Source organism: Pongo abelii, chromosome 1 (assembly GCF_028885655.2).
Source record: "Pongo abelii isolate AG06213 chromosome 1, NHGRI_mPonAbe1-v2.0_pri, whole genome shotgun sequence".
Taxonomy (NCBI): Eukaryota; Metazoa; Chordata; class Mammalia; order Primates; family Hominidae; genus Pongo; species Pongo abelii.
Window position 1 is genome coordinate 185,441,964 of NC_071985.2, and position 15,139 is coordinate 185,457,102.

At 52.0% G+C, this 15,139-nt stretch overlaps 1 protein-coding gene and 1 long non-coding RNA gene across 3 annotated transcripts in view; one reads left to right on the forward strand and one right to left on the reverse strand.

Annotated features, from left to right (window-relative positions):
• The window catches only part of TRABD2B (TraB domain containing 2B), a 237,065-nt gene that overhangs the window by 166,890 nt on the left and 55,036 nt on the right, over positions 1–15,139 (forward strand). The window lies entirely within an intron of this gene.
• On the reverse strand, positions 10,309–12,506 carry LOC129050965 (uncharacterized). The gene is made up of 3 exons (XR_008514905.1): positions 12,332–12,506; positions 11,783–11,966; positions 10,309–11,142 (listed from the first exon to the last, which is right to left on the reverse strand). It is a non-coding gene; the product is annotated as an uncharacterized LOC129050965 (long non-coding RNA).

Sequence of the window (15,139 nt, forward strand, 5' to 3'; positions counted from 1 at the left end):
CTCTCTTTGTGCCTGAATAATATCCGTCATCTATATGTCTGACTAGAGCTTTGTACTTGTCAAAGCTTCCTTTCACCACTCTTACATTGTTTAATCCTCAAAGATGTGCAAAGCAGGGAGGGGCACATCCCTTTTGTTAGGAGGGGAAACCAAGGCCCTGGAGAATAAAGTTGATTTGGCTTTGAGGCAGAGCTGGGACTAGAACCCAGTTCCTTCTGATTCCCAGCTTGGTGGGTTTTCTCATGCAAGTGAACTTACGAAGTCACTTCATTTCCTGGTAGCAAATGCCTGGGGCATATGCAGCCCCTGTGATCTCTCTGTCCTTACTATCTCCTGAAGGGTCTAGAATTTAATGTTATCATGGCAACTTGACTTTCATGTGTTCATCAAAGATGTATTGAGGGCCATCCTTTGGGCCAGGCCCATCCTTGGGGCTGGGAACGGGGCAAGGGGTGAATGAGGGTGTGATGCTGCTGCCTTCAGGGAGGTCCCATCTGGGAGGGGGACATCCTGGGGCAAGGCAGTAAGACCCCAGAAGAGCAGATGGAGAGTCAAGAGCACAGGAGGACTTCTGACCAGGCAGGAAAGGGTCTCAAGAGTAATACTTAGCCGGGAATTCTAAGGACGGATGGAATTTAGGCAGAGGGGGTCATGGAAGAGGCTTAGGGGGTGGCAGGAAAGACAGAAGAAAGTTTAAGGCCCAGAGACCAGGGAAGGCCTGACACAAAGAAGCCCAGTATAGCCAGGCAAAACCATGGGGTGAGTAGTGACAAGAGACCAAGAGGAAGTGGCCATGGGGGCCAGTGGCCCCAGTGCTCAGTGGACAAAACTGACTTTCTCCTAAGAACAATGGGGTGCAGTAAAGGACTTTTTGTGGTTGGTAATATTTTTTAGAATGTCCTAAGTGTCATGCATGACTTGACATATGCACTTGAATGTGCCATAGGTGCTTGTGTTCCAATTTAAATCTTAGAACTGATGAAGAGTGAAGTGAAGGATAAGGAAGGGAGGACCAGGAAAGTGGCCTGAGCATGGGAGTGGCGACAGAGAGGAGTTCTGGGTTGAAGATTTGGGAGGTAGGCTTGGGGATCTGGCAGGGAGTGGTGATGGAGAGGATGGAGTCCAGGCTGACCCCAGCCCAGGGCATCTGCTCCTGCAGATGGATGTGGATTATGCACCCCATCGACAGCGAGGAGTCTAGCGCACAGGAGTGATATGCCAGCAGTCACTCCTAGGCTGCGTAGGAGCTGAGCTGCAACCTCAGGTTCTTCAAGCTGCAGCTTCTAAACACCTGGGATTTGCTCACAGCCTGCCCTAGCTGAGCCCCTCTCCCAGGGGAATGGGGGTAAGTGAAGCCCCTCCGGGAACTGGCTGGAGACTACTCCTTGAAAGAAGAACTCTATGGGCAGCTCGAGGTTTGAGAAGCCAGCACATTCCTTCCTTCTTGTCCCCTGGGATATTTAAAATTAGTCTCTTGTAAGCATTTGAAAAGCTAAGTAAGACCAGACCCGTACTGATGTCCCAGCATAAGAGACAAGTCTGGCGCCAGACCTCTCTGGGGTCCCTGGGGCCAGTCATCCTCAGTTTCCTCAGCAGTAATGACCCTCCCTGCCCTCCCCACATCACAGGCTCAGGGTAGGCATCAAATGAGAGCATTGTCCTCCAGCCATGATTCCCGCATCCGTAGCATTGGCCGATGCAGATGCACAGTAGGTGTGCACAGGACAGAGGCAGGCTGTGGAGCTTGAGAGGCTCATAGGGAAGGGGGCCGGGTCATAGCCCTGCCTCTGCCACCTGTGTGCTGTGAGACTGCTCTAGGTGGCACCTGTCATGTGAAAGTCTAAAACTCCCTGATCTTTTAAGGGCTCCACTTTCTAGGATGTGGGTGCTTAATGTTGAGGCTCACCCAGTGTTGCCATTGGGTTAAAGTCAGTCCATCTACAATAGGAAATACCAGGGGCAGCTTCTGAGAGAGGCTGAGGGTGAAGAAGCCCCTCTGGGACCCCAAATCCTGACAAGGGGCCACTTAGAGTTCCTGACTGAGGGGACTTATACCTCTGGCCTCGGCATGCTCTGGCCACAAAAGGGAATCATTTGCTGAGTATTTTTCCATTATTATTTGTTCTACAAACCGTAGGTCATATGTTCCTCAAAGGCTGCAGCAGCTGCTGACTGAGCGGCCCTCATGCACTGTCAAATCACAGTGACTTTCTAGCACAATTAAAGGGGATGGGAAGACAGGAGGGGCAAGTGATGTGGTCGCCACTCACCCCTCCTGCCTATACTGTCCCCTCTCGCCCACATAGGGGGACGCCAGGGACTTGGTGGGATTTTCAGTTCAGGAGCCTGTTTGTGAGGAAGGAGGGGAGTTTGGAAGACTTCAGAATTCCAAGGACCAGCCAGCGAGGGGGACAGTGCTGCCCATGGGGGTGGGACCACAGAGGGTGAGAGCTAGAACCCAGCAGCCCTAGAGAGAAGGAGGAAACATTGGCTATCTAGGTCACACCTACTGTGTGTGGCCCTGGACTGATCCCTTATGCTCCCGTTTGTATGTATGTTGTTAATACCTCAGGCAGGCCTGCAAGGAAGGGCTCATTGTCCCCAGTTAACAGGAGGAAACTGAGGGTTCCAGCCTGAGGTGCCCGGGCTGAAGGGTGGCCAAGCCTTCTGACCTTGCTGGACTCCCACCCCTTTATGCCCCCACATCCAAGCTCACTTGACTGAGCCTTGGATTAGCTGTCCCCAGGTGGTGGTGGCTCAGCTTGACTCAAACTTTATTTAAATCCCTTCTGTTTAAAAAGGGGGGTGCTTCATTGTGGGCCAAAGTGGACTCAAACCTTGTTTAAATCCCTCCTGTTTAATAAGGGGGGTACCTCATTGTGGGCCAAAGTGTTGGTGGTTGTCCCTTGATGGGGCCTCAGCTCCCATTCTCAGAGCAGTGACAAGTGGCTGTTCTGATTATTTTTCCCTAACAGGCCCCTTCTCAGTTTGCCGTTTGTTTTCTCAGGGCTGTGGGCCTTGACCTCACCACAAACAGGACAAGTCAGGTGCTGTGAATCTGAAGGGAGGGAAATGCTTCTTTCAGGCTCTGGATCTTTTAGGAGCTCCCTTGGCCAGCTCCACCCCAAATGTTTCATGTCCCAGCAATTTAAAGGCCCTGCATGCAGAGCAGAGAGATAAGGGTCTTGCCATGGGCCACACAGACAGAGGCATTCCAACCTAGGTGGTCCCACTGCAGAGCACATGCAGATGCTGAAAATGTGCCTCTCGATTTGAGAAATCAAGCGTGTCTTCGGCACTGCCTGCAGATTTCCCTGATGCATTCATGTTTCCAGAGCCCTGAGCTGATGAGCTGGGGAATTCCCTGGCTGTCTCCTCCATTACACACCCTATGAGCCGGAGGCTGAGTTTGGGGAGCCTGCTGGGATAGATGGCATTACAGGGAGTAAAGAGTCTGGGTGGCATCCCCGGCAGCCCCAGCGAGGCCCCTGCTGCATCCTCGCCCTCCCCACCCTACAGTCACACACCCATTCATACTCAGTCCTCCATGGAGTGTGGACCCCTTGGCAGAGCCAGACTATGAGGCCCCAAAGGTTTCCCCGTCTTTGCCCTAGGCTCCACAGCATGTGGGGGTCACTACAGAAATAGAACTCAAGAGTCCTGCCCCAGTAGGGCAGGCTTCCTAAACATCATCTTCTCCAAGAACAGCTCCCTAGGCCGGGCGCAGTAGTTCACACCTGTAATCCCGACCCTTTGGGAGGCCAAGGAGGGAGGGTCACTTGAGGCTAGGAGTTTGAGACCAGCCTGGGCAACATAACAAGATCATGCCTCTACTAAAAATTAAAAATTAGCCAGGCATGATGGCACGCACCTGTAGTTCTAGCTATTCGGGAGGCTGAAGCAGGAGGATTGCTGGAGCCCAGGAGTTTGAGGCTGCAGTGAGTTATGATCACGCCAGTGCACGCCAGCCTGGGTGACAGAGTGAAATCCTGTCTCAAAAAAAACAAACAACCACCAAAAAAAATGGCTCCTACAAACATCCCTTCACCTAAGACAGTGTTTCTCAACTCTTTGTATGTTTAACATCATGGCTCCTTTTAATGCAACTTGAGCAGCTCAAACTCTCTTTTATTTATTTGAAATAAATATACATTTTAAAAGAAATTACATATGTAAAATACATTATATATCACATATGTAATGACATATGATATAATGATGTTGTGAGAATTAGTGAGACTCCAGATTTGCACCCCACTTAAATATATTTCATATTAAATAAATTATATGTCATGAGCTAAACCACAGCCAAACACAATGGTAAAATTAGAAATGTCCTTTCAACTAGAAAGATAGGTATTTCTCCTTTGACCACAGTTAAGTCTGTGGCTCAGCTCCAGCCCAGCCCTTCTGCCTTGATGTATGTGTGATGGATGGAGCTCACCACAGTCCCCTTCAAGCCAGTTGGGCTGCTAGACTTTCAAACTACATGCGACCTTCCAACCTCACTTGCCCAACTGCCACTGGGTAAATAAATGTTTCCTGAGCATCTACCATCTGCCAGGCGTGGGGGACCTGCATTGGTGAGCAAACAGACCTGGTCTCCATTCTGTTGAAACCTCTAACCTCTCCCTGTTGAACAGATGAGGAAACCAAAACCCAGCAAGGGTTGGCGACTTGCCCAGTTCCACACAGCAAGTTATTGGTGGAGGCAGAACATGAACCCAGGCTCCTGACTCCCAGTCCAAGGCCCTACACACTGTTAGAGCCTCAGGGAGTTGCTTTCCCTTCCTTAAGAGTAGAACTACGTGCTGGGAACTCAGCCACTTCCTCCCGGCTCAGTGCCCACCCTGAGGATTTCCTGAACCTCCTGAACTAAGGGTTGGGAGGGTGGGTGCCTTCTGAGAGTATAGACAGTGATTATTGAAGTGAGGGCCTTTCTGGGCACCTACTCCGCACCAGGCTGGGTTTTGGGAACAGTACCAAGGATGCTGCCCTGGCAGAGCTCAGCATCCAATCCCACAGGTAAAGAATGATGGGTGCTCAGTGCAGGTGGGTGTCAGCCAGGTGGAGGTTTGGCAGGAGTTCCTTCTAGGCGGAGGGCATAGCTTAACAGAAGTGTGGAGGAGTAAAAGAGAATGGGGTCTTGGGGGACTCATGAGTTGTTATTTGGCTTTTCAGAACCGTGGTGTGAATGAGGGGACAGTGATGTAAGAAGGAGGTGACAGGCTGTGGAGGATAAGGAGGCTGTGGGAGCCACACAGGGCTTTGGAGCAAGGCAGTGCAGTTGGAGTTTTGCTGTGGGAAGGTAATTCCATCATTGGGGCTCGTGATGGACTTTGACTTTCTTTCTCTGAACCTGACTCTCTGCATTTGCAAAATGGATATTGTGAGAATTAGCGAGACCCCAGATTTGGAAGAGCTTTGGAAAACACAGTGGGGCCTGCCTTTATTCCTGCTCATGTTGTTCTGTGAAACAAAGACATCCTGTCCGTGCTCCTCCCACAGCCCGCTCTGTGACCTTGGCAAAGTCATCCCTCTCTCTGAGCCTGAGATCCCCCATGGGTAAAATTGGGCTGGCGGTTCCTCCTCATTGCAGGGACTTCTGACCATGAAGAAGACAGTGCAAAGCCAGGGCTGTGCTGGCCAAGCTGGCCTCCTCCTGTGGGCAGCCGTGTGAATGTGTGTATGTTGGAGGGTGCTGCCTGGCTCTGAGGGTGTGGGCTGAGCTCCCTGGGCCCTTTACAGACTATTTATGATGTGCCACTGTGGTAACTGCCGATGATTAGGGGCTCCACAGGCCAGCTCTGGGCCCGGGGAACAATGGAACACAGAGGAAGGAAAGGAACTATTAAAGGGCCAGGAGCCTCGAATGTCACCCTCAATAATTCATCCTGCACCTGCCCTCAGCCTCTTGGTTGTGGGGCCTCTCTCCCACGAAGGCCTTCTCTGCCTGTGTCCTCTGCTTCCAGCAAGTTTGAGATCAGAATGAATAGGGCATGGGCTTTGAAGTCAGGCAGACATGGGTTTGAGTGCCACTTCCTCTGCCTACCAGGTGAACTGTGTGTCTGGGCCTCAGTTTCCTCATCTGTGAAGCGGGTGTGTTAACCCCATCCACCCACAGGTTTGTTAGACCAGTCTGACCAGTTATAGCATGGGATGAAGGGCATGTACAGCACAAAGTGAGTGGTCAGTAGGTGGGCGCCAGAGTCAGGGTTGAATTTGCAGGCTGTTGAGGGGGCGCTGGTAACTCACGTTGCTGAAGGATTCCCCACCAGACCTGCCTCTGTGGAATTGGCGGGAAATGGATTTACCGATCTGTGTTGCCTAAGGAGCTGGGCCTGCCCAGACACTGCCTTCTCCAAAAAAAAGGAGTGAGGAAAGAGGACACGAGCGAGCCTGGCCCTGTGCTGGGTGACATCCTTATGTGTCATTGACCCTCACAGCAACCCTATCCAGTAGATACGAGCAGCCCCCACCTCACCGTGAGGAAATCCAGGCTCAGGAAGGATGAGAGAATTGCCAACTTTCCTCTGAAGACCAGTGACAGCGATCAGGCCTCCAGACTTGGGATACACCCATTCCCCCAGGCAGGGCACCCAAGAAGCTGTGCACATTATCAGGCACCTACAACCTTCCAAACAGAGAAGGAGCAAGGAGCCATTGCAGGCAGGCCCCAGAAGAGCCCTGTTGAGGTTGGTAGTGATTCCCGGAGCCCCTCAAATCTCACCCCTTACGTGGCTACCCCACAGAAAGAGTTCTGAAGTAGGAAATGACAGACTTTGATGCTGGTCCTTGGTTCCACCTTGTGAAAACCCAGAGGGTTAGACTAGAAGGAAGATCTTTACAGGCCTCGGCTGCCTTGATGCTGCTGCTCTGTAACAAAGTCTCTGCCTTCCTCTTCAGCCGGGCTGAAGGCCTCTCTCTCACCACCCCATTCTCAGTCTGTAGCAAGGATGTGCCTCTCTCCTCCCCATCTGTCTGCACCTCCCCCTGCTCTGACAGCCCCAGCAAACACACATATCCATTCTCTAGAACCAGGCATGCCTACAGAGGAACAACCTTCCCCAAAGCCCCAGGCCCTAATGAGCTCCCTGTCACTAGGGGAATGCAATCAGAGGCCAGCGCCCTGGGTCAGGGAGGCCAGATGGGGCCAGAGGGGCTTGCCTGTGTAGAATGGCAGCTGGCAGAGCTCTGAAGCCTCTCCTCTTCCCCCAGAAGCCTCCAGCCGCAGTCAGTGACCCAGGCACGACCCTGCTGGGGCAGCAAGGTCCTGATTCTCACTTGGAAGTGGAATCGGAGGACCAGCCTTTCAGGGCATTTGTTCCAAGAATGTGCTGACACTGCAGCAGCTTGGCAGACTTTCTGCCGTCTGCTTCCCCCGTGCAGCTACACGTTCAGTACCTCTGCCTTCCCAGCCTGCAGCAGATCTCCAGGCAAGAACCTGTGGCGTCCCAGGGGATGCATGAGCACAGCAAGACCCAATCACACAGATGGATCTGCCAGGCCGGCCCCATCTCTCACTTCAATGCCCTGAATGCGTCACCAGCATCATGTCCCCTTTACCACTCTTCTCTTAGGGTGGAGAAGGAGTCCACCCCTGGGGTGAGAGGCCTTCAGGGAAGATGGCACCTTGGAGGTACTCAGATAATCCAGGAGCTGAGGGTGTGGCCAGGTGGCACTCTCTCTGGATGACATGCTGGATGGAACCACAGCCTTCTACAAGACCACCTGGATCAGGAGTTGCTAATGCTCACAAGTGTGTTCTTATTACTGGTGTCCTGACCCTCAGCTGCTAGAATTAAAATGTGAAGGCATCTTGGGAAAGGGCAATGCTACAAATTATCATCACAACCATGTATTGTGATTTAACTTCTGTTTCCTCATCTCTGAAATGGGAATAATAAGAGTAGCTACCTTATAGGATTAAAAGAGTTATTAACAAATGAAAAGCATAGCATGTATGTTATCTCCAACTTTCACAGCAGCCCTGCAAGAAAGACATCCCCATTTTACAGATGAGAAAATGCCATCAGCGAGGTCAAGGGACTGGCCCAGAGTCACAGAGCGAGCAAGTGACAAAGCCAGAATTTGATTCCACAGCCTGATTCTCTACCTGCCCCCCTCCCCTCATCACCCCTGTGACAGGGAAGCTCAGAGCTCAGCAGGCACTGTACTGAAAAGCCTGTTTGAGTCCCAAGATAGTTGAGGTGGTATCTGCACTTCACTCCAGAACCTAAAAACCAGGCAGGGGCCTAATTTCTGGGACTTATAGATGCCCAGAGTAGAAAGGTGGAGAGTTCTTTCCCAAGAGTGAGCCCACAGGTGTGTAGGAAGGAGGAAGAGAGCCCAGAGCAATGTGTAGTGGATCAGTCAGGCCTCGGGGGTGAGCTGAATCTCCACTGGAGGAGTGTATGTGTGTTTGTGTGCATGTGTGTGTACGTGCACACACATGTGCCTGGGGTCTGTGTGCATCTATTTGTGTCTGTACATGAAATATACCTTTGTGTAAGATGTCAGTGGTATGTTTTAGAGTATGAATATGACTGAGGGTGTGTGCATGCATGTGTTTGTGCATGTCTATGTGTGAATGTCTATGAGAGAACACATTACCCGGTGCTGCAGGGGTAGGCAGTTACATTTTCTGGTTGGCTGAGAGTTAATCAGCAGTGCCTCATTGTTCCAACCCCTGTAGAATATTTTTTTTCCTCAAATGTCTGCATCTGCTGCTTTTGAAGAGGGGTGATGACAGCCTGAAGGGTGTACAAAGAGGGTGATCAGGGTTGAGGGGCATCCTGGAATCCATGCTGGAGAAAGACTGGCTGACACTGGTGGTTGCTGCCCTAAATCTCTGCAAGCCTTTGCAGGATCACAGGGTGTAGACAAGTTCTAAGGGGCTACTGGGCTGGACTGAGGCAGGCAGGCAGGCAGGGTCAAGCTCAGTGTGAAAAGCATTCTAGATGTGGGAGTGGTCCAAGGATGTGGCAGGCTGCTTTGGGAATACTGAGCTCCTGCCACAGAGGCATGGCACAGCCCTGAGCATCTGCCTGTCAGGGGCATTGCCAAGGCAACACCCGCCCTGGAGAAACAATCGGGTTCCTTCCAGTCCTGATATCTGGGGCTATTCATTTCTGCTCCCACAGCCAAGTCCTGTAGCTGAGTCAGACTCCTGTGGACCCCTACCATTCCTCAAACAGTCCTGGGATTTCTTATATCCATTTTTTCAGATGAGAACATGGAACACTCAGAGAGGTGAATTGATTGGCCCTAACCATGTTCAGGGGGACTTGAACCCAGGGCCTCTGACTGCTAATATGTTTCTCTGTCCACCTCTCAAGACTCCATAGCACAGAGCCTTATACAGAACAGCCACTGGTGGGTAGCCACTGACTGGCTTGCTGCCTCTGTAGCACCATCATGGCATTTCTGGAACACTACTGGGAGAAACAGGAGGCCCTTTCAGCTCAGAGGGTGAGAGCCTGTGCTCATGTTGCAGGGAGCGGTCTGCAAGACAGCATCAAGGAGAGGGGAACCCAGACAGGGGCACCATCACAATACACAGATGCCCAGAGGATGCAAGGACAGTGGGTGTCCAAAGGTCCAGGAGGAAGGAAAGAACTCCTTGAGGTCAGAACTTCCTGCAACTACCCGAGTGACCTTGGCAACTTGTTCAACCTCTCTGAGCCGTAGTCTTATTATTTTAAAAACTGAAATAATAATTCCTTCATGGATTGTGGGAAGAGTAAGTAAGATTGTATGTGTGTGTGTGTGGTGTGTGTGAAGTTCTCAGTATTGAATAAATGGTATCTGTTGCCTTAACGTTGCTATTCCCACCCACTGATGGAGGACGGACATGAGACCAGCAAGGGAAGGTGGGCCCTTGAGTCACAGGTGCTGGAAGCAGTGAGGGCATAGGGCTGGCTGGGGAAAAAAGCAAGGTGGGAAAGGATGCCCTGGAAGCCAGGGGCCCTAGCCCTGCCCACCGCTGCTGACCTCACTGAGAGCTTCCACTTCTTCCTTTTAGGGGCACTTTCTTGGTACCTCACCAAGCTTGGGGTAGGCCAGGCCCAGGCATATCCCAGTCTGTCTAAACATGTGTTCTCGTGCTGTGTGACCTTGGACAGGCCCCTGCACCTCTCTGAGCTTTTCTGTAAAGTAAGCAATTTCATTTGCTGTGTAAGCACCACCTTGCCTTCTCCCTAGGCACCAGCACCTTGCTGCTGAAAGGATGGAGGCTCAGGGGGACTGGACTTACTTACATAGGAGGGCCCGGGACTGGTAACTGGTAATAAAAGGCCACACAGTTCATTCATTTGTTCACATGACATTTATTGAGTGCATTTTATGTACTGGGGCTGGAGATACATTAATGAACAAAACAAACATTCCTGCCCTCATGGAAGGAGGGTCTTACCTTCCTGTGGAAGGTGATGTGATAAACAATAAACATGATAAGTGAGGAACTAACATAGTGTGTTAGAAGGTGGTCAGTGCTACGTGCTGTGGAGAGTATGGCAGAGTGTGGAGGTGGGAGTGCCTGGGAGGGGGTTACCATTAAAGTCAAGGGTCTGAGTGGACCTTATTGAGAAAGTGAGGGCAAGTGGGGCAGATGTGTTTTTCGTAGATTCATGCAGAAGGTGCCAGCCACAGGTGTTCCTCTCCTGTGAGAATTTACCCCAGTGTCTCTGGTCTGCATCCTATATTGGATGCAACTGTATCGGATTCCACCTCTGTTTCCCCAGAATCCAGTGCAGGGTTCAGCCCGAATACGTGCTCAGAATTGTGTATCTAAGGATTACTCCACACTGGCCTGGACCTGGGATAGGGCAGCCTTATTGCCCTTGTTCTCTCAAGTGGGAAATCCTTCCTGGCACCGCCCATCTTCAGAGGGAGTATCAGCCCATCCAGGCCCAGACCCCACAAGGCCATACCAAGAGGCGACGGTCCTTGCTGTGTTCATTGCCGTGTCCACACCAGGCCCCAAATTCCATCTGCCGCCAAATTCCAGGGCTGGAAATAATGAGGCAAATTGTCCCTCACCGCTGATTAACTTTCAAGTTGCTCTGCTAAACTGGGTGCAGCTGAAGTTTTAGCAAGTCTCCCGGGGACCTCAGGCGGCTTCGGTTTCAGCCTTGTAAAGAGCTGTTAAAGATCCAATCAAAATAAATAAAATCAGATCCAGGAAAGCGATGTGTTTGTGACTGCAGACCAAACACTCAGGATATTCAAGCGCCCCGCTTTTCCAGGGGATTCCTTACACTCCACTGGCACGGGCCGTGATCCTCCCGCCCTGGAGCGACTGGAGGGAAAAGTGCTGGAGAGTCCCATCCCTGGGGCTAACTGCAGAGCGGAATCCTGTCCCTGTGAGCCTGCAGGGTGGCCGCTGGCCCTGTGCCCTAGCCCTGCTAGATTGTATTGGAGGCTAAATGCCAGCGCCCTGAGATGCCTTATCACACTGAGTCCTCCCCACAACAGGCTTGTCAGCACTGGGACGGTTTATACTTTTTAAAAATAATGTCTCTAGACAATAATCATACATTTTAAAAAAATTAGAAAGAATGAAAAGCCCAGGCCCTGGAAACATAAGGTCTAACCACAGAATCAGAAACTCCAAATCGGGAGATGCCAGAAGCTACAGAATGCGAGTGATGGACTTGTGAGCTGCTCACGTCAAAGGCATCGGAGCCGCAGCGAGACAACCCAGAGGACGCGAGATCCCAGCACTTCAATACCAAACTGTCTGCCCACCAGGTGTCATTCACACTGCTCTCATTCCACCCACCTGTGATTCTGGACACCCGGTGAAGCAAGTTAAAGGCCACAGCAAGGCTGGAGAGAGGAGCGCTCTTTCCTCTCCCTGGTGAGGGGCTGCCTCCTGCCTGGCCAGCCACCCCTTCCGGTTCCACGTGCACCCTCCCCTGGAATTAATGACTGGCTGATGCTTCCGCTAGAACTCTTCTTCAAACCTTGGAAGAGAAATCAAAGGTGTGTGAGAGGAAAGTCATATGTAATACCAAGAACCACCTCCCAGCTCCTAAGTTTCAGAGAAACCATCGGGGAAGATATTGAAGTCCGTGCAGTTGGACACTGGTGCCCCAAGAGCATTGGACAAACTATTAGATATCATTGTGAACACCCCACTCCTGTCAGAGATGGCAAAACAGGTCCCGAGAAGGAGAAGAAGGACTCGGGGTTACTCAGGGGACCAGGTGAGGGGCATGTTTGGGAACCAAGCCCTGCCGTCGCCACTCCCCCTCCTGGCCACCTGACTTCCAAGAGCTGTGTGCACCCTGGGCTGGTGGGCACCACGTCCCCATTTGCCAAGCCTCACCCAGAGTCCAAGCCAGAGGTCAACCAGGGCCTCCCAGCCCTCCATCCCATGGGTGCCAGGCCGTGCTGGCAGGCCTGGGGCAGAGCCGGTCCCCCGCAGCGCCCGCCTGCCTGGCCGCCCCCTGAAGCTGGCTGAAAGGCCCCCTTATGTGCAGCCCTGCCTCGCCGCTGCGGCACACAGCCCTGCTCTCTTACCTCATAAACGGCTAATTTGTTACATATTTTCTGACGCTGTAAATGGGAGAACAAAGACCTTTTCTCTCTCATATTTTCTTTCAATTATGTTTGTGGGGGAACCTGATCCCCTTCAAAGGAGGGTGGAGGAGCTGGGGTGGAAGCCTCCCAGGCTTGCTGACCTCCCAGGCCTGCTCCTGGACCCACGGCCCCTGAGAGCGGCTTAGGACAGCTCCGGTCTGGGTGTGGCTGGGGATGGTGGGAGTCTGGCCACAAGAGAGAGCAGTGAGGCCTCCTTGCATGTCCTGCGAGGAGCCCGTGAAGGGACTGGGCCCTCATCCCTAGAGGAGCAGATGCCAGTCCCGGGAGCAGGCTGGGTGGAGTTGGGCTCCCCCAGCAGAGATGAAGCCTCCTGGGGACAGATTTCAGGACCAGAGAAGGAAGGTCCTCTTCACAGCCGACATCCATGCCCCGAGAGAGCATGGAGCAGCCAGGCAGGTGATGAGCTCCCTGTCACTACACTGACAAGTCCCTCCCTGTAGCTGAGGCATGTTCCCCAAGGAGATGAGGTGGGAGCTGGAGGTAGAGGGAAGGGGAGGTATTTTGAAAAGGGAGGTCCCACAGCTGAGGACCCCTGGACGCACCATTTCAGGGCCCCCTAATCCCGAGGTTCTGTTGCTTTTGCCCTGGCTTCACACTGGGAACCCAGATGGGAGTGCTCTGGCTCACATCTGGGTTCCCAGTGTGCTCCTTCCATCCTCTTTTGAGAAAGCACACTGACTGGTTTTGAACACTGGCTCTCCTGGATGCAGGAGCTGGGGCAGAGGTGTTGGGGGTGGGGGTTGGAAAACATGGCCTCTGGAGGCCGCTCCTGTAGGAATGGCTGCTCAAGGATATCTCTCTAACAGCTGGCACACCAGCCACTCTTCCCCTCCTTCCTTCCTTCCCACTTCCTTTATCCATTCCCTTTTTCCCTTTAGTGAGTGGCTACAAATGGCAGGTCCTGGACTAGGTACAGGGATACGAGAATGAGTAAAGCTGACATAGCCCCCACTCTCGTTATGTCTGCGGAGAAGTCGGTAGATGACTCTTTGGCACATGGCTAAAATTGCTAGACTATTTTCATTCATCCACCACTTACTTGCTGTGTGACCTCAGGAAAGTCACTTAACCTCTCTGTGCCTCCTTTGTCTCACCTGTAAAATGGGGATAAAATTGAGAACCACCTCACAGAGTTGGCAGGATTTGAATGAAATACTTGTGACAAACTTCACATACTCCCTGTCATGGAACAAATGATTAACCCCATAAGTATATAAAGACAAACCATTATAAGTACTCTGAATAAAGAGTCCAGGGTGTAGGAGAGCTTCAAACAGGGGCCCCTGAGCCGATCTGGGGGATCAGGGAAGGAGTGTGCAGGAGGTGGTGCTTGAGCAACTGTCTGAAATATTAGAAGTTAAGGAGGCAAAGGAGAGAGATGATAGGAAGGGCACACCGGGCAGAAGGACCAGCATGTGCAAAGGTCCTGAAGCAGGAAACAAATTGCACATTCAAAAAAACTATATGGGCAGCACATGAAGGCAGTAAAAACCCAAAGCAAGGAGGTCAGGGAGCAGGAGGAGTCCAGAGAGACAGACAGGTCCCTTCCAAGTACTTCTGAGAGTCCATGTTGAAGAAGTTCATGGTTATTCCCAGGGCAGAGGGGAGCCATGGGGAATTTAAGCCTGGAAGTGCCATGGTCTCACCCACACACAGCATCCCCTTTCCCCATTAGGCCAGAACCTCAGGTCAGGGCTGCTCAGGATTCAAGATGCAGCCCAGACCCTGGGCCCCAGGGCCTGAGATCACTGTGTGCATGCCCTCCATCAGCAAAGAGAAGTAAAAGTAAAAGAGAGAGAGTGGAAGGGGGTGAGGTGAGGTTGAAGACACAAAAACAGCCAGACCAGATCACAAAGGGCCTGGCAAGTCAGTCTAAGACCAGACCATGGAGAATGATTGATGGGGTTCCTTGGTATCAGGAAGGAGGGAACCAAGTCCCGTTAATCTCAGTCTCCCCAGGACCCCTACACAGCACCTGGCCAAGAACAAACACACACGCTTGTTACATGTGTGAATATAAGTCTGTGGTTGGGTCTCTTGATGGCTGGGATAACACAAAGCACAGCCCACACCCCTGACTCTATCTCTATCTATCTATCTATCTATCTATCTATCTATCTATCTATCTATCTATCTCTGTCACTATCTCTACCTCTCTCTTGCCCACACATGTGTGCACACACATTCTTACACAACCCTCAGTCACTTGGAGCCCCAGACACTCCAGGTTGAAAGAAGCCCTGGCCTGCAGCTGTGCTTCCCGGTTGCAGGAGCTCACACAAGAGGAAGACAAATATAGGCTGGAGCAGAAGGGGAGGCCTTCTTAGAGGAGGTGAGCTTCCAGGTAGGGCAGGATGGATGCTTGGGCTGTGGACAAGTGGTGGCCAGCAGGGACCCCTGTTTCTGACCTGGTGGGTCCCTGGTGGCAGGTCCATGCTGGAATGCCTGCATGAGCCTGAGGCTCCTTGAGAAGATTCTGGGCAGGGAGCTAAAATGCTGGAGCAGTACTCCCTCTGCCCAAGGTGGATCCTGG